Source organism: Lepidochelys kempii, chromosome 12, assembly GCF_965140285.1.
Source record: "Lepidochelys kempii isolate rLepKem1 chromosome 12, rLepKem1.hap1, whole genome shotgun sequence".
Lineage (NCBI taxonomy): Eukaryota > Metazoa > Chordata > Testudines > Cheloniidae > Lepidochelys > Lepidochelys kempii.
The window spans coordinates 17685276-17707100 of NC_136391.1; the positions used below are offsets into that span (position 1 = coordinate 17685276).

The 21825-nt window shown below is 43.6% G+C and overlaps 1 long non-coding RNA gene across 3 annotated transcripts in view; it reads right to left on the minus strand.

The window, feature by feature from the left end:
• Positions 1–21825, minus strand: part of LOC140896234 (uncharacterized) — an 88782-nt gene that overhangs the window by 11975 nt on the left and 54982 nt on the right. Inside the window, exons 4-5 of one of the 3 annotated variants that reach the window (XR_012154473.2) lie at positions 9697–9872; positions 1236–8242 (exon numbers count right to left, since the gene is read on the minus strand). This is a non-coding gene — a long non-coding RNA (uncharacterized LOC140896234). Of the gene's footprint in view, positions 1–1235; positions 9873–21825 lie in introns of those variants that run through there. The other 2 variants (XR_012154472.2, XR_012154471.2) reach the window with 2 other exon arrangements.

Below are 21825 nucleotides of genomic sequence, written 5' to 3' on the forward strand. Positions count from 1 at the left end.
TTTGTGCATGGTGCTCTTCTCTGTCTGTAGTCTTCCCCAAAAAAATTTAGGAGCAAAACTGAATGGAAAAAATGCTGGAAAATCCTTCATTCCATCCTTATGGAAACTGCCATGTCCTTTCTTTCCGCTTGTTTAACCCAATTGACAACCGTTTTCGGGTGCTAAGAGTAGCTTTTATGAGGGTGAGTTTGGTATAAAATCAGACTAGAAAAAACTGAGTAGCTGGGATTTTTCTCCATAACAAGGGTCTACATTTGGCAAAAATGGTTTTCGCCTTGTTATTGCTGCACAATACCAGGAACATTTGAAATGAATAACAAATCTTTTAAAATAAATTTAGGAAATGAAAGCAAGGGAAGTGCCTCAAAAACAGCAGGCTTGTTCTCTTCAGCTTCAGAGTAGCACACACTTTTTAGTTTTCTGTTGCACCAAAATAAATAACAATTAAAACTTTTATTTTTGCTATCACCACCTCAGTGTTTGTCCTTTTAATATGCTGACAGAATTTAGTATACTGTAAAATGAAAAAATAAAATAGGTTTAATTTTTTTATTTAGTACTAAAGCAACACAAAGGATTAAATTCTCATACAGCCTCAGCTTCACTGTGTTGTTCAGGTGTAACTGAGGCACAGAACTTGACCAAAAATATTTAGTATCAACTGAAGGAGAAAGTGGTATGAACAAGCCAGATGTGTGTTTTTGCAAAATACAGCATCAGCTGCATGTAAAGGATACCACAGCTATGTAGAACCTGACTCTTCCCATTTGATAAGGCAGGTACTTAGGGTACCATTCATTGTGAAAATATTCCTTCTATTAGTTAAGGCTGGGGTTTTCAGAACATCCTAAGGAAAATTCATACTGGAAATTCAATGGATTTTGGGTGCCTAGTTCCCTAAGGCTGTTTTGAAAATCCTAGCCTAAAACAGGTTGGATCTTACTGAATGTGCAATGTGCCAAATAATTCACTGAACTACATGCTGAGCTGTGTGCAGGCAATTGCTGAACTGACTCTGGCTATTATTATTTTTCAGCAAAAATGTACAGGGAAGAAAAGTGGTGGCTCATTGTTCACCTGCTTTTCGTTAATTTGTGTATGAGCAAATGGATGCGTCAGTGCACCTTCCCACTGGTTGATTTCATCATCTGTTGTTTAGCTTCTTGAATGGACCTTTGTGCGTGCACAAACACCTATGTATCTCAAGCATTTAAGTCTTCAGAAATGCAAAATACTCCTTTTCTCTCCTATTTTATTGATGAGAGCATGATTCATACAAGTGTTGAGGAATTTTTTTCTGTACATGGTGATTCATTTCTGAGACCAAAACAAGTGCATCGGCCTCTCTGGATCTGGAAGAGAAATCATTCTTCGTTGTTGTTCTAGCACACAGGCATTAACTCTTTGAATGTATTCACAGTGTTTTCGGGGTGGGGCCTCCCTTGTCCAGGATTGTGTGAGTGCTTGGTCATTGGCTTCAGGGCCATCTTTTAGGGTGGGGCCTGTGGAGCGCTACATCTTCATTCACTGACAATAGCTTTTCCCGGTTTTATTCTAGGCCGCTGGAAATGTGGCCCTCCATCTTTGACCAGGAATTTGCTTGAGCAGACTACTGTACAGACTATGTGATGCAACGTGACCATGCAGTGAACACCCAGTGAGCTCTCACTTCTCTTGCCCCCTTGAGTACAAGCCCAGCCTGGAGGTGATGTCCTGGAGCTGCCCTAGGGAGCAAAGATTTCAGGTTACTCTGGAACCCATGAGGTCAGTGCTGTGTCAAGTGGAGTCCTTGCTGCCAACCCACTGGGCCTATTGCACTCTCCTTTACAGATATATGATGGGTACATTTTTATTTTGTTGTTTGTATTTCAGTAGTGCCTAGATATCCCAGCTGTAATCCAGGCCCTCTGGTGCAAGGCACTGTCCAGTCATATAGAATGAGACAGCCTTGCCCAGAACAGCTTGCAAGCTCATTAGACAAGACTGATAAAGGATGGGAGGGGAAGCAGAGAGAGCATTTGATTGCTCAGTCACAAAGCAGGTGGGTGGCAGAGTGAGTTCTGAACAGCGCACAAGTCTTCTGTGACCCAATCCAGTGACCTGTCCGCTAATAAATAGATATGGGGAGCAGTAATATAACTCTGTAAGAGACGCGACCTGCCGTAAAATGTCTGCATTAGGAACACAGAACTGCAGCAGAAAGGCTGTGTTTCCACAGAGGATGCTTGAGCACTCTAAAATTAGCCTTGAAAAAACATTTCCAGAAGCCCCTTTTTGAAGGAGCTGGTGCTTTGAGAAATGGGATTTGATGTGGCAGGGGACATGGTGCTACTCCCCTGGCAAGCAGTGACAGTGGAAGCAGACTACAAACCTAGCTTATTCCTGGGTCAGCGTGCACCTCGTATTTGGAAGTGCTTTAATCTTTGTGAGATTTCAGAGACATCTCTGCTAAAGCAACTCACGGCAGACAGCCCTTTAGAAGAAGGGATGGTTGTGGTGTATGCACAATTCACAAGAGGTGGAAGGCTCTACCGTACATTACTGTTTATATTTATACACTAAAGGAGGTGTGATAAGTAGATGTTGACTTGACATGGTTTGTGTTGATGTTTAGCAACTGTAACTGAAGCACCAATTTTCCTCTGCCTTCTGGTAAGTGTTCTTCTCAAGTTCTTTCTGTGTGGTTGAATGCAATGAAGTATATCAGGTATTTTCCAGGTTTGCAATGACATGCTCTCAGGCCACTGTATGTGAGCTGATAGCTTAATTCCGGTTTGAACATACTACTACTACATACAAAATTCCGGTTTGAACATACTACTACTCGCTCTTAATGTTCACTTCTGAAGAGCTTGCCCTGAGTCTGATACTGCACTGTGAATATAACCTAGGGTTTGTTCCTCCATTTTAAGGATTTCTGGGCATCTGCCCTACAGGTCTCCAGGAAGATTATTGTAGGTCAGATTATGGCATTAGGCACTGCCCTGAATGTCATGGGATCATCCCAACTTCAGAAGGGCAGTCCCCCAAACTGGGTGCCTGATCCTGACCAACTATTCAGAGATCAGTATGTTCAGAGCTGCAGTGCAACATGGGGACTCGAGGGAAAGAAAGTGCCTGTGGGGGGACACGATTCCTTCCCAAGGGACCTGCTTCCCATGAGGACTTTTCAGGTCAAAGTTTGGGGTCGGGATGCTTTTTCCCTGCCTCCCCCTGCGGTGCACCAAGAGACTGCAATCTGACAGGTCATGCTTGGACTGTACAACAGAGTGGAATGTTCTCCGCCTGCAAACCTGCTGAATCACCTGTCACAATGTAGCCCTGTTAGACTTGGTTCAATATTGAATACTCTCAATGAATACTGCATTAGTCAGTTTGTAAGGAACTGACTTGCTGGAAAGAGACTAAGTATCCATATTTTCCTGACTCTACCAGCTTCCTCTAGGATGTAGGAAAAATAATATCCACTTTCAATGATGGGGACAACTTTTCCAAATCAAGAGGTTAGTTTGTGGCTGCCAAATAAGTGCTTGCACTAACAGTTACCTATTAACTATGCATTTGCACATGCTAAGCCAGGGGTTTGTGCACAGATGGATGTTGAATTTGCAGTGCAACATAGCCACTGATGTTAGAAAATGTGCCCCTGCAAGGCTATTTAGCTCAATGGCTCAATCACCAGGACTTATGATTAAATGAAATATCCACTCTGACTCTAAATTCCATCCACTGCTCTTGATCCCTGTGTGCAATTCTAACGGTGAAGTGATGGTGACTCTGAAAGATATTTTGAGTTTAGGACTTTTTATTGTGTAGCAAGCGATGGCTTAATCCTGTTAAGCACTGGGATCTGATGAAAATGCTGATCTCCAAGTAGTTGGTTAGGATCAGTCACCCAGTTTGAGGTTGTTCTCATGACATTTAGGATGAGTGGCACTCCTCCTTGCACCTGTTCCTTTAGCTACTCGGTGGATACCTGAAAAACATCTACTCTCTGATGGACTTTCAGGTGTAAAGTAATGAGTCCAGCATATTCAGCAGATCTGGGTTTAGTATTGCAAAGTTTAAATGTTCAAAAATAATGAGTTAGGCCCCCAAAATCATGAGATTAACTTACAAGTAACTTTTGGGGGTATTTTCTCTTTTGGTGTTGTAGCTTTCAAGGGCCACGTTTTTCAAGTTTTCCTCCTCAACCAAGAGGGCTAGAAACTTACTTTAAAAATGGAAGCTTAGATTCTCCCCTAATTACATGCCTCTGGAGCATTCAAAAAGTACCATATCATGAAACTTGGGCTCAGATTGGGAAAATAGGCCACAGTGGGGGCCCTCCACTTTGCTGCCCCATGGCATTGCAGAGGCTGTTCGCTTGTTAAGTTGTGCTTCACACAGAAAGCACCTTCCCTGATGCTCTGTCATCTGTATTTGCTTCTGAATAGCTTCTGGTTGAGATTCAGGCATAAGTTTTGACCTACAAAGCTCTACCACGTTTAGGACCTACCTGCCAGAGAGAGAGGGTCTCTCCATTTAGTACCACTGCCATGCAGAGGTACTAGAGCAAACTGCCCCTGTGTTAACAGGGACAGGGCTGGTGGCAGGCCGTTGCCTGTGCATGGTCGTTGGCTCTGAAGCATACTCCTTTATTGTTTGGGCAGAGCTTGGCTTTGTTATTTAGAGGGCCCCACTGCAAAGCTCATCTGTTTCCCGGGCCATTTGTTGAGGTGCTGGGTGGACTGATGCGGGTAGTCAGAGAGGTGTGGGGTTGTTATTATTTTGGGTGAAGGTTATTTTCGACTGGGTTGCTCAGTTCTGGTGAGGTTCACACAATCAAAAATGGGCCAAGGCAATGAAGGGTTTGTGTCATCTCACTGTGTATTTGTTTAATGCCTCCTCTACTTTCCATTGCAGTTCATATGCTGATACGCAGAGGTTTCATTTCCAACTGCTTGTTGCCTAACACAGTTCCAGGATGCTGCTGAGATTTACCCTTAGATCATACGGGCAGTTTCCAGTCAGTGCACATCAGGACATAAAATGAAGGGAGAGCGCTTTCCCAGGCTCTATTTGATACCATTGAGTGCTCTCAGAGTCAGTGAACTGTGAATCATTTCTTATGAAGAATACTAATGATAATTTGCATTTCTGCACCACTTTTCAGGCAGATGGCCCCAAATATTTTCCTAAGCAGGCAAGGTGAGATGTGATCGGGGAGGTTGTACACATGGATTGGGTCGGGGCTGACTTTCTGGGACTGAGTTACTATTTCTTGTGTTACTTGCTTTACAGAATTGCAAGCTACCATGATAGTAAATATGGTAGGCATCACTTCGCCCAGCATGGAATATCCAAAGAAATCAAACTGATGTTTTAGTGCAGTAAAAATATGTTGCTAACAATCAGCTTTTAAAGTTCTTCCTTGAAATTTGGGATGAACACAACACATTTTGCCCACTTATTGTACATTAGTGTGTCCAGTTAAGCAGCACGCTCACCATGCCGTATTCCTCCCAGCAATGTTATGAATCCATGGGACATTCATTATGATGTGCCTTGTACATAGATCCAGTTAAGTTATAGAGGGCTCTATCTTACCTTTCAGCTGATGCATGGGGAAATAAAGGGTGCGGGCAGCCACAAAACCCTGTGTCAACAGCAGTGTGAGAGTTTTTGGAGGCCAGGCCAAATAATCTCATAATAATTGAGAGGCTGCTGGGAGAGAGACCTGGTCAACACACCATATCTCTAGGGCATTATGCCTAGCCATGCAAGCTGATGTCCTCACTGAGTGCTAGCCAGCAGATGGTGGCTGTACATGTTGCTTCTGTTCAGAGAAGCAGCAGATGATGTTCCACAGTGCTCATCCCTAGCTTGCCCTGTGGAAGTCCGCCCTGGACCATCAGGACTCTCTTTGCACAGGGCGCGCCTGCCCATACAGTTTCTGCTTTGCTGCACTGTCCAAGATTGTTAATGGCATGGCAGGTTTTGGTGCTTGTTGTTGAAGGCACTTAGGTGAATTTTTGTGCTCTGATGATGAAATATTGTTGACATGTTGGACCAGGCATTATGTATTTTGCCCATTCATTTAAAACAGTCCTTTGGGTTCTTTATTTCTATGCAGAATGAATGAGGGGAGTCAAGAAGGTTGCACACAGAAGCAGACCATGAAAAACAGTACAAGAAAAGAGGTCTTTGGTGAGATCATTTCCCTGTTTCATCGGATGATGAGAAAATTAAGGCACAGGTACTCAGGCTCCTGTGGAACTGTAGCAGAGTTTCATCGAAGCTTTCTCTAATAAAAAGTAGAGATGTTCAAATCATCATCAACTAATTTATTTCAGGAGCTTCATGATATTTTTCAAATATATTTGACAAATAATTTGTTTGTACCCTTTGCCCAGCAGACAGACAGATATAGATACTATGAGCCTGATTTACTATTGTCCTGCACCTCTTGTAGTCCTTCCCAGCAGTGCAAAGTGGGTATATAAGCCTACCCTTCTGACCTGATAGCATTTTATACCCACTTTACGCTGGTGTAAATGACTGTGCAATGTTTAGGACAATGGAAAATCATACAACCCCTAGTGTTAATGTGTATATATACACACATACAACTAAGATAAACCCTCTATGTGGCCCCCAAAATGTATGGCTCCAGGACAGCACTCCGTGAGTTTGCAAGCTTGGCCACATGAGTCTAGTTGCTAGAGATGGTTGACTCACTGCTGCTCTAGCAACCATCAGTTTTACTACCTGAAGTGGTTGTAATTCACTTGGCCTTGTGTCTGATCTGCATTTTGCAAACTAGAGAATGATTGATACATTTTGTAATTGTATTGTTTGGTTTTGCCTTCACATCTCAGCAAGCACTTTGCTGTGACATCCAAGCAGCACTAAGGAAATACACTCCCTAGCCTGCGAGCATGTGTACATTTGGAGAGGGCATTATCGAATTGGCATTAATGAGGGCTGGAAGGAAATGAATTCTAGATGTATGGCTTGGGGACTGCAGCCATATGTTGTAGAGTAGCTGGGCCTGAAATCCCAAGCCAGCTTCAGGGCCTGATAAAGACCCGAGGCTGAAGGCTGGAGATCCTGGATTGAGGAGGCTCTAGATGTGAAATCATTGAGCTTTAATTAAATAAAAGTAGACCGTTCCTGTTACTCTTCCTGGTCATATACAAAATGCCACCACTCTAATTGCATCACTTGTCACAAAATGTTATTTTATATTATATGGATCTTTATTTTGGGGATTCTCCCATGAAATTATATACAAAGTGACAAAGCCCAGACAGGACCAAGGCCCCAACCCTTTCTGTGCATCTGCACAGCTAACAAATGCAGAGATACAAATGCGTGTTTGATGTACCTACATTTTGTGTGTACAGCAATAACATCTCTGCTGTTAAGAAACGTGGCTGTAAGTGGTGAGCTCTGAGTGCAGTGTTTGAAGGCGTGAAGGGGAGTTACAGATGCACAACTGAATAAAGAAGAAAGTCTAGACCAGTCATGTATATACTTGGTGCTTTAAAAAGCGCCAATTGTACAAAGCTGAAAACAATTAGGAGCCAAATCAGCTGGGAGCAAGAATTTAATCAGAAAAATGTGAATGACAATTGGGAATTGCTTAAGAACACTTGACTAGAAGCCCAAAAGAAGCCACAATCCTACAATTGAGGAAGAAGGTCGTACTGAGTAAAATAGTGGCCTGGTTTAGAGGGGAAGTGAAAGCAGCTATAAAAATATACGTATAACAAATGGAAGAGGGGGGCAGTTGATAGTGATTGGGTGTAACCAGTAGCTAGTGGAGTCTATGGAGATTGACCATTGCTGTGACAAGAGTATCACCATTTGTAACCCTGATCCTTATGTAGGGAGGATCAGGAAATAAGTGCTGGTAAGAGACTAGACCATGTATGTCTCACTCTTCTTACACAGTGTCAGGAGAAAGCTAAATCTTGGCACAAATGGAGTGAATGAAACCTTCCGCATCCCTCAGTGGGGGCTCAAATTGTGAAAGTTGGCAATAGCGGAGGCACTCACTTTGCTGCCCCATGGCATTTCAAAGGCTGTTCATTCGTTAAGTTGTGCTTCACAGACAAAGCACTTCCCTGGTGTTCTGTCATCTGTATTTGCTCCTGAATAGCTTCTGGTTGAGTTTAAGGCATAAGTTTTGACCAACAAAGCCCTCAGTCTGGCAGCAAAGAATTGGAGATGGTGGTTACAGTGCTTTCAAATTTTCCTGCAAGCAAGACGAGTGAAAAGAAATCAGAGATGCTGAAATCCTCTCCCATGCCACATGTAGCAGACCCAGAGTCCGTTGAGATCTACAAAACATTCCAATGGGAGTATGAAGGAGACTGCAAACTGCTAGTCAAAGCCATTTACAAACTTCAAGAATATGGTGATCGGCCCAAGAATGTCCCTTAGGCACTTTGCTTTTTTAAACAAGAAACCAGCTACGAAGACCATGGAGCATTTATGTTATTATTCAGATTTATAAAGCTAAGTTGTGAATTTAAACAATTAACAGATGGACTAATTAAAGACTGAATTATTTGTGGTATAATTGATTGGTAACAATGTCAAAGCAAGGTTATTGCAAGAAATACTAACTTTTGTTTTTGAAAACAAAGAAAACAGCTTTATATTTTAATTCATTCTATTGTGATGTGAATTATACGAACCCTACCTTTGGTTTTCTTCCATATCTGCACTGTGTTGACTTCATAGGCTCACAGTTTTTCGTATAACCTATCTATCAAGCATTACAGTGCGTTAAAGTAATCAGGGCTCTGTCTAACACATCAGATGTTGTCATCAGGTTTTACAAGTGAAGGTGATATTTTTCTCAAAACCCCTGAAACAATTCATCTTAATTAGCACCAGGGTGAGCTTCTGCATGAGATTAGAATACAGTTAATTATTGAGAAATGTCATGGTAAATGCATTCTCTTAGTATTTTTACATAGAGTGGCAAAAACAGTTCTCTTTGTTGGTCTGAAAGCTTTGTGTGTTCAACTCATTTTGAAACTCTTACAACATGATGAAAGATTAATTTCTCTTTCTGGGATTTTCCACAAATGAACGCAGGGCCAGAGGGTAAAATCTGACCCATAATACATAGGTTGACAATTTTAATTGCTACTGAGTCAAACACACACATTCTAACTTGAATCATGTAACCCCTAATGCCCTCACAGGTTTTCCAGAGAGATTATTATGAGTTATTCTGTTTCTTCTCCTTTGCTGTAATGCGCCATATTTTTTTGGGGTCTCCTTGTGCAGACTGAGCTTTCTGTGGTCCCTTAGAGCCTGATCCAAAAAGCCGACGGAAATCAAAGGAAAAACTCCTGCCCTTAAAGAATGCAAATTCTTGTTACTAAATCACTTCCAAAACTGCAGTCTCAAAACAAAAATAGAAACAGATCTCTGGCTAAAGTTTAGTGTGTGATCAGTTCCTGTGGAGATCAGAGTAGACAAATCAGTGCTTTCAAATCTTTCAAGGAAAAAGGAAATATTGGCTAGATACATCTCTGGTTACCACCATTGAAATCAATAGAACGAGGTGGAGTTGCCCCTGTGATGTTTTGGCCCAATATGTACACTAGTGTTGTGTTGACCTTCGCTCCTACCCGCCCTTCCCCATCAGTGGCAGCAGAGCTGGCTAGGAGTGCCCCGGCGGGAGGGTTATACCTCTAGGACGCAGAACCCCTCCCGGAGGCCATCCTGGGTTGCTATGGCTCCACGCTTCCTTAATTCAAGGCTCCGTCTTTCTGGGCCCCAGCGCCGCCTCCACCTCCGAAAGAGCAGTTTCTGATCCCGGGAATGTTGCTCCCCGTTGATTTATTCCTACACCCACCTTTCAGCTCCTGTTGGGAAAGGAATTGATGAATAGAAGACCCTAAATAAAATGACTTGGCATTTGTTTTCTGATGTGGTGAACAACAGACAGTCCTAGTCATGCTCAAGGCCCTCTTATTCATCAACAGCCCTAAACTAGCTGTGCCCTGTCATTATGAAACAATGCAGATATTTTATTTCATCACTTGCGAAGTCCAATGTGACAACAGAAAAGCATGGAGAGCGACAAGCAATAACATGCGTCTTGTCCATTTGAATAGGGCATTTATAGATTATTTTTTGTCATCAGTTTTTCTCCCTGGCAGCTCACTCTATAAAAATCTCAGCACCACTTCAGACAACATCATCATGCTCAATGGACATCATCATGAGATTTGCTCTTGGACCAGCTTAATCCCTTCACCCCTGAATTGTTTGCTACCACATGCTGTGCAGTACGTGGCTTTCCACATTGGAAAGGCTAAAGAAGTCCCACAGTGTTGATTGTCTGAAGACCAGGGTCCAGTTCAGCATGGCAGTGTTTTTGAATATTCTCCTCTGCACCCTGGCTGTGCCCAGAAAGGAGTCAGTAAATACTTACAATGCACTTATCTTTCCATGGGATTCACGAACTGGGCGATGCTGCGGCTATTTCAAATGCAGCATGTCTTTGATTATGCAGAACAGCTTTTCTTTGTTGTTGCTGAAAGCATTGTACTTGAAGTTTCTGCTAAAGTGAAGACCCCCTAGATTTTTCCGTGTGTATCGTAGTATAAGGCTATGACTACCCTGCAAATGAGGGTGTAGTTTGCAGCTCACAGAGACATGCTAGCTGTAATCTAGTTAGCTCGCTAAAAACAGCAGTGGGGACACAGCAGTGCGGGCTTCAGCACAAGCTAGCAACGTGAATACACACAAGGGAGGGTGGGGAGGTGGGCTCAGACAGCACACATGCCACCTTCTCACTGCTATATTTCGTGAGCGAGCTCAATTAAAGTTAGCATGGGTAAATCTCTGCAAGCTGCAAATCACAGCCGCAGTGTAAATGTAGCTGTAGGGTCAAATAGAACAAAAAACGTTTAGGGAGAATGAAGAAAGAGTTACTTCCCCATTTTAAGTTACTGTTTCTCTGCAGTGCTTTGAAAACTTGGTTGGGGTATCGTCAGATCAAGGCACGGAATATCTCAAACAAGGGGAAGTGGGAATGTTAAGCTACAAGTTGTCTATGCTACAAGTTGTCTATGATGAAATTCAGCATTTATATAGCATTTTACAATACATCTTCAAAGCGCTGTACAACACCTCTGCAGGGGATATAAGTAAATATTATTATCCCCATTTTCAAGGTGGGGAAACTGAGGCAGTGAAGTGATTTGCCCACTTGTACTGTGAATCAGTGATAGACCCACAATTAGACCTGAGGATCCTGTACTTCTAACCTCAGCCTACTTTACTGGTGCAATTAAAACATGTGGGAAGCAAAGCACTACACGTATTGTCAGTGCAGTGAGGTGACTGCAAACAGAAATTAAATCAGTTGTGAATTCTTTTTTCTATACTTACAACATCCCAGAGACATTGCTCTGGGATCAGCAGCAGGAGCATCCAGCTAAGGAGGTTAATTTGTGAAAACAGTAATTTTAGGAGGCAAATTCTACATAGCAGAAATAGCAAGAAGTGGTGAAGAAGAAAGCAGGTACAGTCTAAACCTCTGTTTCTACAAGGAGGTAAACCTCCATATGTTTGGAATAAAGAAACCAAGACCTGTGATGTGAAAACGCACGGCTTGCTTTCAGACAAAAGACAGTTGGTTTCACTGCACTGGCTTCTAATGGCGGTGTCTTCACAGAATACTTCAGAAGTGATGGATGGAGGCATACGTATAATGACCTGTTCAAGTCAGAAACTGAGACAGTCTCAAAGGAAGGTGCTGACCAGATCTATCGAGTGAGACACGTGAACGTGTTCAAGAGCTGTGCCAGTTCAATTTTACATATATATCTTCCTGACAACCGGGAGGAGAGACAGGATTGCACATTTTCTGAGGATTAATAGTTTCTGGTATTTCTTTAATTTATTACTTTCAGGAGTAATGTCGACTTTGTTTCCTTTTTAGCAGGGCACCCGCACAATCTTTAAAGTGCACAAATAAAATTAAGTCCACATAGCTTCTGTGTTCGTGCAGCAGCTGTTTACATGACAACACATTTTATCTACATACATTTAATCAGTTTCTTCTATGAAACTGTCTCAATCCATCAACATATTTGTAAATCGGTTCAGTTTCCAGTTCTGGAATTCGCCTCTGCTGGCACAACAAAGAGACAGGGAAGACTTATACCTGGGGATGGGGGCGACAAAAATGTGTTTTCCGTTCCAGGCTGAACAGCTCCAAGTCCTAAGGCATTTGCCAGAATGATTGTGTGGAGCTGGTGATCTCACTTAGCAGACGCCGTAGCGAGGTTTCATTTCAACAGATAGATTTCTCCACGGCTGCACATGTATTCAAAACGGTAGGCAAAATAAGGCAGTGTATTCCAGTGAATAGGGCATTCGACTGGGGACTTAGGAGAGCTGGTTCAATTTCTGGCTCTGCCACTGACTTGGTGTGTGGCAAGTCACTTTGTCTTTCTGTGCCTTAGTGTCCTCCTCTGTAAAATGGGGATAATGACACTTCCTTCTGCTGTAAAACACTTTGAGATCTGGGGCGCTAATAAAACTGAATGGTCAAGAGCCAGTTCTTTGTGAACATATCAGTGCCTGAAACATTAGTGCTTCCTTTCACCTGGCCCCTTGTTGGTGTGAAAGTGTGGGAGGGAGATGGCTCAAGTTGTCTATTCCACTCCAGCTTTGGACTATGCGAAGTAGGCCCAGTGCCTGCACTAGGCTCCATAGAAGGAATGGGAGAAACACAAAGGGCTGGGGCGAAGCTCTGGCACAAAGCTCTGCCACATAGAAGAAATTAACACCAGGTCCTACTGGAGGGGAACTCATGGCCTCACCCTTTGGCTCCCCTGGAGCCATTGTGCTTTTTTGAAATTGGGTTGTGTTTGTACAGTGCCTAGCACTAGGCACTGCTGTGACACAAATATTTAACAATACACAGTTAATAGTGCACTGGATAGTATTATTTCTTCTGAGGTCGCTGTGCTGTCTCATTTGTTGGTGGTCTCCACTATATTAAGGATAGTTTCTCTCTGCTGATAATCATAATATAAAACTGCATTAGGTCTTGATACTATTTATATATTTATGAGGGAGAACATGCATGAATGGAGAGTAAAGCTCTTAGCATATGCAGTGAAGCCAAAAAATGTGGTGGAGACTGTGGAAAGAGGGACAGCGGTGGCCCAGGCAAGCAAGTTGCATGAATATTTGCAAGCAAAATTGGACCATTTCTGAAAATGCCCCATGTCACTCCTGCTCCTGTGGTGTTCCAGCTGCACATGTTTGCTAGCGGGTACAAGGGAGGGCACCGAGGAATGTAATTGTGCTGTGGCGAATTCACTGTAGGACTTACCCCGTCTCACAGAGCCAGGTGCACTGGAGCCTGGCTGTGCTAGGCAATGACACTGCTCTCATGTTTTCCTGAATATCTCACTTTTCTCTTTCCAAAACAAGATATCTGTGGCCAGTGTGAGAAAAATCCTGCTTGTTTAGTTCTGAATTTCCTTATGTCCATGAGGTTATAACACAGGACCTCAATTCTGGGTTCTGGATTTCCCTGGCTCCAGGGCAACACAACGTCTAGTGGACCAACTAGTGTTGCTTTGTGACTTCTATGCTAGTAATTCTGTTGTTTGTGCCCTGGCATCCATTTCCCGCATCTTGGCTGCTGAAGACTCAGATTGTGCCAGTTGTTTCATTACCTGGGAATGGCACACGCAAGATAATGTGCGTGCCCTAGCATTAAGAGATCCAGAAGTGACAGCGTCAGCTTGAATAGAATAGTTTGAGGCAGTTCTCCTGAAACCTGACCAGTTTCTTTGTTGCCAAATACAGTAGAACTTCACAGATCATTACACCACTTGAGCAGTTTTCTTGTTTGGTCAAGAAAAGGGAGGGAATCTCTTTGCTGTCCTCTGATGGTTGAGCTTGGCTGTGCACTGAGCAAACCCTGCAAACGTACCCAGGCAACGTGGGCTTGTAGCTTAAAATGTTCTTTGTATTGAATATGGCAGTCAAGGCAGCAGTTCTCCCTTTAGATAAAGAATGATAGGCAAGCATGGGTACATGGTTGCCAGCACCCGTAGAATGCTGTCATGACTGGCAATTCTTCAAGAGGGTGATGTGACCAGCCTGGTGATATTTAGCTTTGTTTTTATATGAAGCTCTTCATGTGCAGAGCCTCAGTGCTGATATGCTGTGCCATTTGCTCTTAAAGATGAGCATTCCTGCTAGGGCAAGAGGGCAATCATGAGACCCTATCCCCTCCCTCCCAGGATGTCCCATCAATCCATGCTGCTTTTCCGTCATGGCGATGTGCTGTTAGAAATGCACAGAACACCATCAAGCCTCATCACCAGCAAGGCAACAAATACGCAAAATCACCAGTGAAACAGGAGCTCCATAGTGCTGCATTTGGGGCTGCTTCAGGGAAGTGCCCCTCCCTGAAAAGATCCTTCTGTTGTTGTTGTTATGTGGCAGAAGACTGCAGGTCTGTTTCTCTTATCTGCTGTGATTAAGAGAGGCCATGAGGCCCACTCTTGTTTCTAGCCCATTCAGGAGGGAAGTTGGCAAGCCAGCTGCTCCATGAATGTCTAAGGGGGGCATCTCTCCTGTAGATTCCCCCAATCTCCTTTCTCCCCTATTGTCTGTCTTCCCTGAGTTCCTCTCTTACTGCCCCTAGGCTCTTTTCCTCTTCCCTCTTTCCCCCTGGGGCTTCTCTCTTCCCCATCTCCAGTGGTGAATCCCCTTGGTGTTTACTCTCTTATCTTCCCGTCACTTCTGTGGATAAGGAGCTTGCTAAGGCTGGTGCTGTTAACTTGTCCTATCTCCTGTCAGAAATCAGGATTGGGCAAAATACGGCCCACAGGCTGGATCCAGCCCATCTAACATTTCTGTTTGGCCCACTAAGCTCTTTGGCTGCCCCCTCGTGATCTCTATGCCGCTCAAAGTCCCGCCTGCCTGCCGTGGCCTGATGCTGCTTCCAGAAGCAGCCGGCTGCTACTGGCATGTCTCTGCGCACCTCTGGCGGGGGGGAAGCATCTCCGCACACTGCCCCCGCCCCTACCACTGTCCTCACAGCTCCCATCGGCTGGTTTTCAGTCAAAGGGCATGCAGAGATGTGTCATGGTGCCAGCAGCCAGCCGCTTCCTGGCGTGGTGTGGGGCCACGGCAGACAGGCAGCCTGCCTGCATGCCCCGCTGCGCCGCCAGCCGGGAGCCGCCTGTGGTAAGCACCTCCCACCTAGAGCCTGCACCTCGCACCCCCTCCTGCACCCCAACCCCCTGCCCCAGGTCAGAACCCCCTCCTGCACCCAAATTCCCTCCCAGACTCTGCACCCCCTCCTATACCCCAATGCCCTGCCCCAGCCCGGCACCCTCTCCTGCACCTAACTCCCAGCCCCCTCACCCTCTCCTGCACTCGAACACTCTGCACCAGCCTGGAGCTCCCTCCTGCACCCAAATTCCCTCCCAGACCCTGCACTCCCTCCATTAATATAGTAGCAATGTGCGGCCCGTGACAACTTACCAAAATTTGTGGAGTGGCCCCCCTGTGAAAATTATTGCCCACCCCTTTGTCAGATGCTACTGCTGCTTCCCTTTTTTTGCCTCTGCTCCTGGTGAGAGGTGGTTGGCAGTAGGGGCTCTAATCAGGCAGGAGGAAGAAAATCAATGAAACCACTGGCCACTCCCAGAACAGAGGGAAGAAAATTGGGACGGTCATGACCCAAATGAGGCTGTTGGCAAGTGTGTCAGAGAACAAAAATTAAGAGTATCTGCATTCGTTTGTCTAGGTCTCCAACAAAATAAAGGGAAGACCTGTGGATACTGAGTATATACATTATTATTATTTTCAGAAGTGAAGGCATGCAAAGGTGCCTGTGTCCATGCATTGAAATTCTCTGTGCAGATGACTAGTCTAACAGGTTATTTATACATACAATTGCTATAATTGTTGTGCTGTTCTAGTAACTGCATGTGCAATTTAGTTGTGCACGTGTGTGCACATTTGCACACCTAAACTTCTGAAAATCAACAGGCCCATCTTCTACACAGAATGAAATATGCCATGAACTATTTATTGGTTATGAAACATTACATCTGCTGTATAAATAAAAAGATCGGACTTCCAGTCTGCTGTTTTAGGGCACAGACCATCTGAGTAAAAAATGGAAGACTTTTATGTGTGTGCTGGGGTGGTGGGCTCGCAGTCTACACAGCACTGTTTGTAGCTTTGCAGAAGTGTTTGCATTGCAAAAGAATCAGCAATGTTTAGGTGTGTAACTGGGTACAATGTTCACGTGTTTGTTGGAGCTGCTTGTAGCATATTTTGAAAGACGATTAGAAGTCCAACCCCCTGGCAGCAATGAACATCAGAGCTTTATCTAAAGGCAAACTTGTGCGGTGACTAACACCTGCAAATTTCATGGGGCCTGATTCTTATTTACATTATGGCCCCTTCACACGGTCCGACAGTGTCAAGGAGCCTTAAAGTGTCATGCAGTTCAGACACCTGTGAGGCCCCTTTCCTCTACCAGACTGGTATATGGGGCCCATAGTGCAAATGAGAATTGGGCCACTGTCTTCAGTTTTACTGAGGGTCCCTCTTTAGTTCAATGCTGAACTTGATCCTACTTGGTTCAACGAACAGATCTCACGACCCTGTGGTCAGATAAAGCCAGATTACAAATTTTATCTCCACACTCGAACAGTGCTCCAGGTCTTACAGGCTTCACTCAGACAAAGCTCACATTGCCATCCACTGGTGTTTTGCTTGTGCAACTTCTGCAGAACTGAGCCCAACACACACACATCCCAGCACTAGAAGTTAATCCGCTGTAGAAAGCCGGGGTAATTCCAGAATTCAGAACATGTAGCAGTTTAATGGGTACAGAGGAATAATTATTTTCCATATTAATATGTTAATATATTTCAGTTCATTGCAAACAGCTGACACTCTACACTTTGTTGACAATCTTAGAGCTTTGATAAAGTACATCACCACCTAAAATAATTATAGCTAGTTTGACACACATACCACATCAGCAAGTCAAAGCTTTTGTTGTCCATGTGTAGGACACGATTCTATGGACATGTTTATGGAGTTTGATTTATATACATAAAAGTACCTATCACCGACTCCAGGCTCTTTCACAGCTATTAAAGCTCCAAGCTATACAAAAAATTAACAGTGCCAGTAGCACATAACAACCCAAGTCAGACTAATCAACCTGCAGACAAAAGATATATTCCCCCTCCCCCACCCATCTCCAGAGATCCCAACCCCATTGTCCCCAGCACCTCAGCTCCCTCCAAAAGTTCCACAGCTAGATGGACTTGACAGTGGGCTTTGGAGCTCAACACATCTGACCTGTTTTGCAGCCAGGGGCGGGACGCATTCCAACAGCACAGCGCTCGGGTAGAAACACCCTGCTAGTATCACCCCACCCTTTACACAGAAGAGGCTGCAGTTCCTCCACTGATCAGAATTACAGGGGAAGATGGGTGAGTCTCTCAAAATGGCAACTCTCAAGTCATTTTAGCCCACATGTGATGGGGTGTATACCCCTTCCCAGCTTTAAAAGGGTTAATATGGATATGAGAGGCCAATTAGCCCACCTGGCTGCACTTGGGGAGTGGGACATCCCTAATTAAAGATGTGGCCCAGCTGGAAGAGGAGCTGGGTGATTGCTATAAAGGCAGACAGCCTGAGGAAGAAGGGGGCTGCTGAGAGAAATTTTGTAGTCAGTCAGTGGAAGGGGACACCCACCCCGACCCAACCGGTCAGAGAGGAAGCCCTGGGGCTGGGTTCATCTCCTGAGTTTGTTATGGGATTGCAGGAGGGTTCCCTGGCCCTGAAAGAAGGGTGAACTTGGAGATGCTGTGGGAAAGGTCTGCCAGCAGGCTTGGTAGGGTGAAATCTGGGGGGTGGCATCAAGGTGTCAGGTAGAGTATACCTTGACTGCATGTCCTACAGTCCCTGAACCGGAGCCCAGTGGAGAGGGTGGGCCTGAGTTTCACTACTAGTGACTGGTGGTGTGAAGCCAAGAAGGGGATATGGACTACTGGAAACCCTGAGAAAACGGGGTAGGACCACTGGGTCCAGAATTGAGAGCAGCAGGATTGGGCATTTGTTTTCGTTAGACTTTCTGTTATCCTAGCAAGTGTGGAACTGTTTGTAGCTTTGTAGACGTGGTTGCGTTGCAAAAGAATTAGCAATGTTTAGTTGTGTAACTGGTAACCTGACCTTGCCTGAGGGCTGAGTCACGAGAAGAGGTGGACCACAGCTGGCCTCGATCGACCTCGGTGGGGGTGCTAGATGTGGACAACTGGCTTTATCATTCGACGGGGTACTCCAACAGTAAGTCCATCCTTCACCATAATTTTATCTAATCTGTTTTTATGATGTCTATAACTGTGTGTTGACATTAAAGACTAAACTTATAGGTAATCAAATCAGTTACTGATACTTTTGGCAATGCAGAGGGAGTCTAACTCTTGGAACAATTTTTATGCTGGAAAACTCCATGTAAATGTTATTTCTACTTGAAATCAGTGGGAGTACTGCCAGATAAAACTCTTTGACCAGACTTCAGATTTCAGGGGAAAAATGGCATCAGAGGTCCTGGATAAAGTCTAATGTAAAGTTATTGAGAGCCCTGCTGCACAGAGCTACAAGGAAATATTGTTTGCACAAAATTTTTTTCCTCTTGTGGATGCTATGCCATAGTTAGACAGTAGATGGCGATAGTACTACAAGAACAACTGAGTCTTTTCCCACTGCGCCCAGAAACAAATAGTCCTTTCCTAGAAAGCCAGCTGACTAATTAATATGTTTGGTGCAAATCCTTCAGTTATTACTGAGCAAATATGGAAATATGTGAGTTTAACTACTTTAAAGATTGAAAATAATATTGATTAACAAAGGGAGAGAGGCAAAAGCAATGGCATCTCACTTAAATGCAAAAAATGACCACACCAGCAAGAGAAGAAGCTCTCTGGTTACTGTAAATTAATAAGCAGTTTGGGAAAAAAGGACAAAACACTAAGATCTACCAATATCACAATATGTATTTTATACAAACACAAGTGCACTCTCTAACTAAAAAGTATTACTGAGATTCACTTGAAGGCTTAGGATCGAAGCATACTTTTAATTACTATAACTCCCCTTTACCAGTTTAATATTCATTTGGATTAAAGAAGAGGTTTACACAGCATTTAGTGGAGAAGTTCCTCTGTTCTTCCTACATTCAGTTGTCTAGCATGCAGGTGATTCTAATAGTTTTACACAATGTCCTAGAGAACCTGGCATTTATTTCAGTGTCCACAAACACATTACCTTCCTCACTGAACAGGCAGGGCAGGAGGTATTTGTATGATGATGTTGCTGCAGATCTTGGAGGAGGGGGGGATGCATGAGCTTTAAGGGCAACACTTTATTTCTAATAAAGTTCCTATCAGTGTTAGAAGAAAACAACTTTCTGTGATTCTTTGGATACCTATATACACAATGGGCACAGATTCCAAGGGGTGCAGATAATGAGGTCTTTCTAGATCATCAAACACACAGGGCCAAATTCTTTTCACAGTTTCAATGGAATTACATGGTGAATGACTTGGGTCCAAATTCTTACACTTGACAATACCTATTTTGGATAGAAACAGGCTAGATTCTAGTGTTCTCCAGTAACACTCTATATAAGTCCATTGCAGCTCATTATCTATACCAATACAGTTAAGTATGTATTTACACCAGTGTCACTGAGAGCCAAACTTAGTCCTATGGCATTCCTCTGTTGGTACCTTTTTGCTTTAAACTTTTGCTTAGGGTTCACCTCTGATACTCTTATTTAATATCAAAATTTTTACACCTTCTTTTGGATGACTTTGTCTTTGACTGTAAATATTCATGTTAGCATGTGTCATAGTTACTGGGTAAGCCATGCCTCAGACCTCTTTTGTCTCGTGTGCACTCCTCCCTCATCTGATAGGTCTGGCTTCCTGCACCTCACTTTGGTTGGAACTACATGGTCCAACCACACCTAGACTGGATGTATGAGCTGTAGCACCCTGTTTATCAACCTTGGTAACCTGACAGGCCTAACTGAGTTTGGCAACTGTAAGCCTTTTCCTCTGGGACCTTGTGATAGAAGCGGATTAGTGATCTCATACTGCTTCTTCCAAACAAAGCGTTATTTATTCTTTCACCCCAAGGCACAAAGCACATAGAGCAAAGAGTTAAAAGAAACCGAGTCCTACATGCCTAACCTCACAACCCCTAATCTTTCCTTGCAAGTTTTGGTACATTTCATCTAGCCCAGTGACCTCCATCTGTGACTGGGAGAAGCATACTGTCCTGCTCACAGCGTGAACATGCGCACACACTCTCTCTGTCTCCTTGCATGCCTGTCAGCTCTCACTGACCTTCCCTGGGCAGACCCCTTAGTTCATCCAACCCATCCTCCTTTTTCTGTAGGTCCCCCAGGTCCTGTAATGATTTAGCATCCTCCTTGAACCTAGGCTTGGCCTTAGTCAGAGTAAACTATTCATAGCCTGACTGCAGCCAGGTGTGGGGTATTCCCCAATACATTGCTTCCTTGTTGTTTTCTCAAAGCCTCTTATCTGTACCATTGTTCTGCCTTTCCTGGGGTTCCTTTAACAACCCTTTTGATTTAACGCTATACCGTAAAGCAGGAAAAGATCACACAGATAATCTGGAGACATATATTTATAAAATACACTATATAGAACTCCTCATTCTCCACATCATGTTGTTGGAATATTTATTCCAGAAATAAAGGAGAATTTCAACTGGCCATCTCATAATTTAACTTTCTGGCCCGGGCAGCTATTTTGCCAGAAGTCACAAGCTACTTCTGGATATCAAAAGTAGCACACAAATTAGCATGTGTAATTCATGTACATGTGTGTTTGTATAGCCAGGTTGCAAGATTTTCAAAAGAACTTATCAACTTCTCATGGATCAGGAACTGGTTAAAATACAGGAATTAAACTGTAGGAATAAATCTTCAGTTTTCACAATGAAGAAGGAGAAACAGCAGGGTCCCCCCAAGGATCTTCAGTGGGACTAGTGCTGTTCAACATATTCATTAATGATCTGGAAAAGGGGGTGAACAGTGAGGTAACAATTTGCAGATGATACAAATTTACACAAGATAGTTATGTCCAAAGTTAATTGGAAAGAGTTTCAAAGGGATCTCACTAAACTGGGTGACTGGGCAACAAAATAGAAGATGAAATTCAGTGTTGATTAAATGCAAAATAATGCACATGGGAAAAAATAATCCCCACTATGCATACAATATGATGGGGTCTAAATTAGCTATCACCACTCAAGGAGATCTTGGAGTCATTTGTGGACAGTTCTCTGAAAACATCTGTTCAGTGTGCAGCACCAGACAAAAGCGCTAACAATGTTAGGAACCATTAGAAAAGGGATAGATAATAAAACAGAAAATATGCTGCCACTACATAAATCCATGATATGCCCATATCTGGAATACTGCATGCCACTCTGGTCACTCCATCTCAAAAAAGCTATATTAGAATTGGAAAAGATGCAGAGAACAACAAAAATTATGAGGGGTGTGGTACAGCTTCCATGTGAGGGGAGAGTAAAGAGACTGGGATTGTTCATCTTAGAAAAGAGACAACTAAGGGGAAATATGAGCGAGGTCTATAAAATTGTGACTAGTGTGGAGAATGTGAATAGGGAAGTGTTATTTACCCCTTCACATAATACAAGAACTAGGCATCCGATTTAAAACAAACAAAAGGGAGTACTTTTTCACAC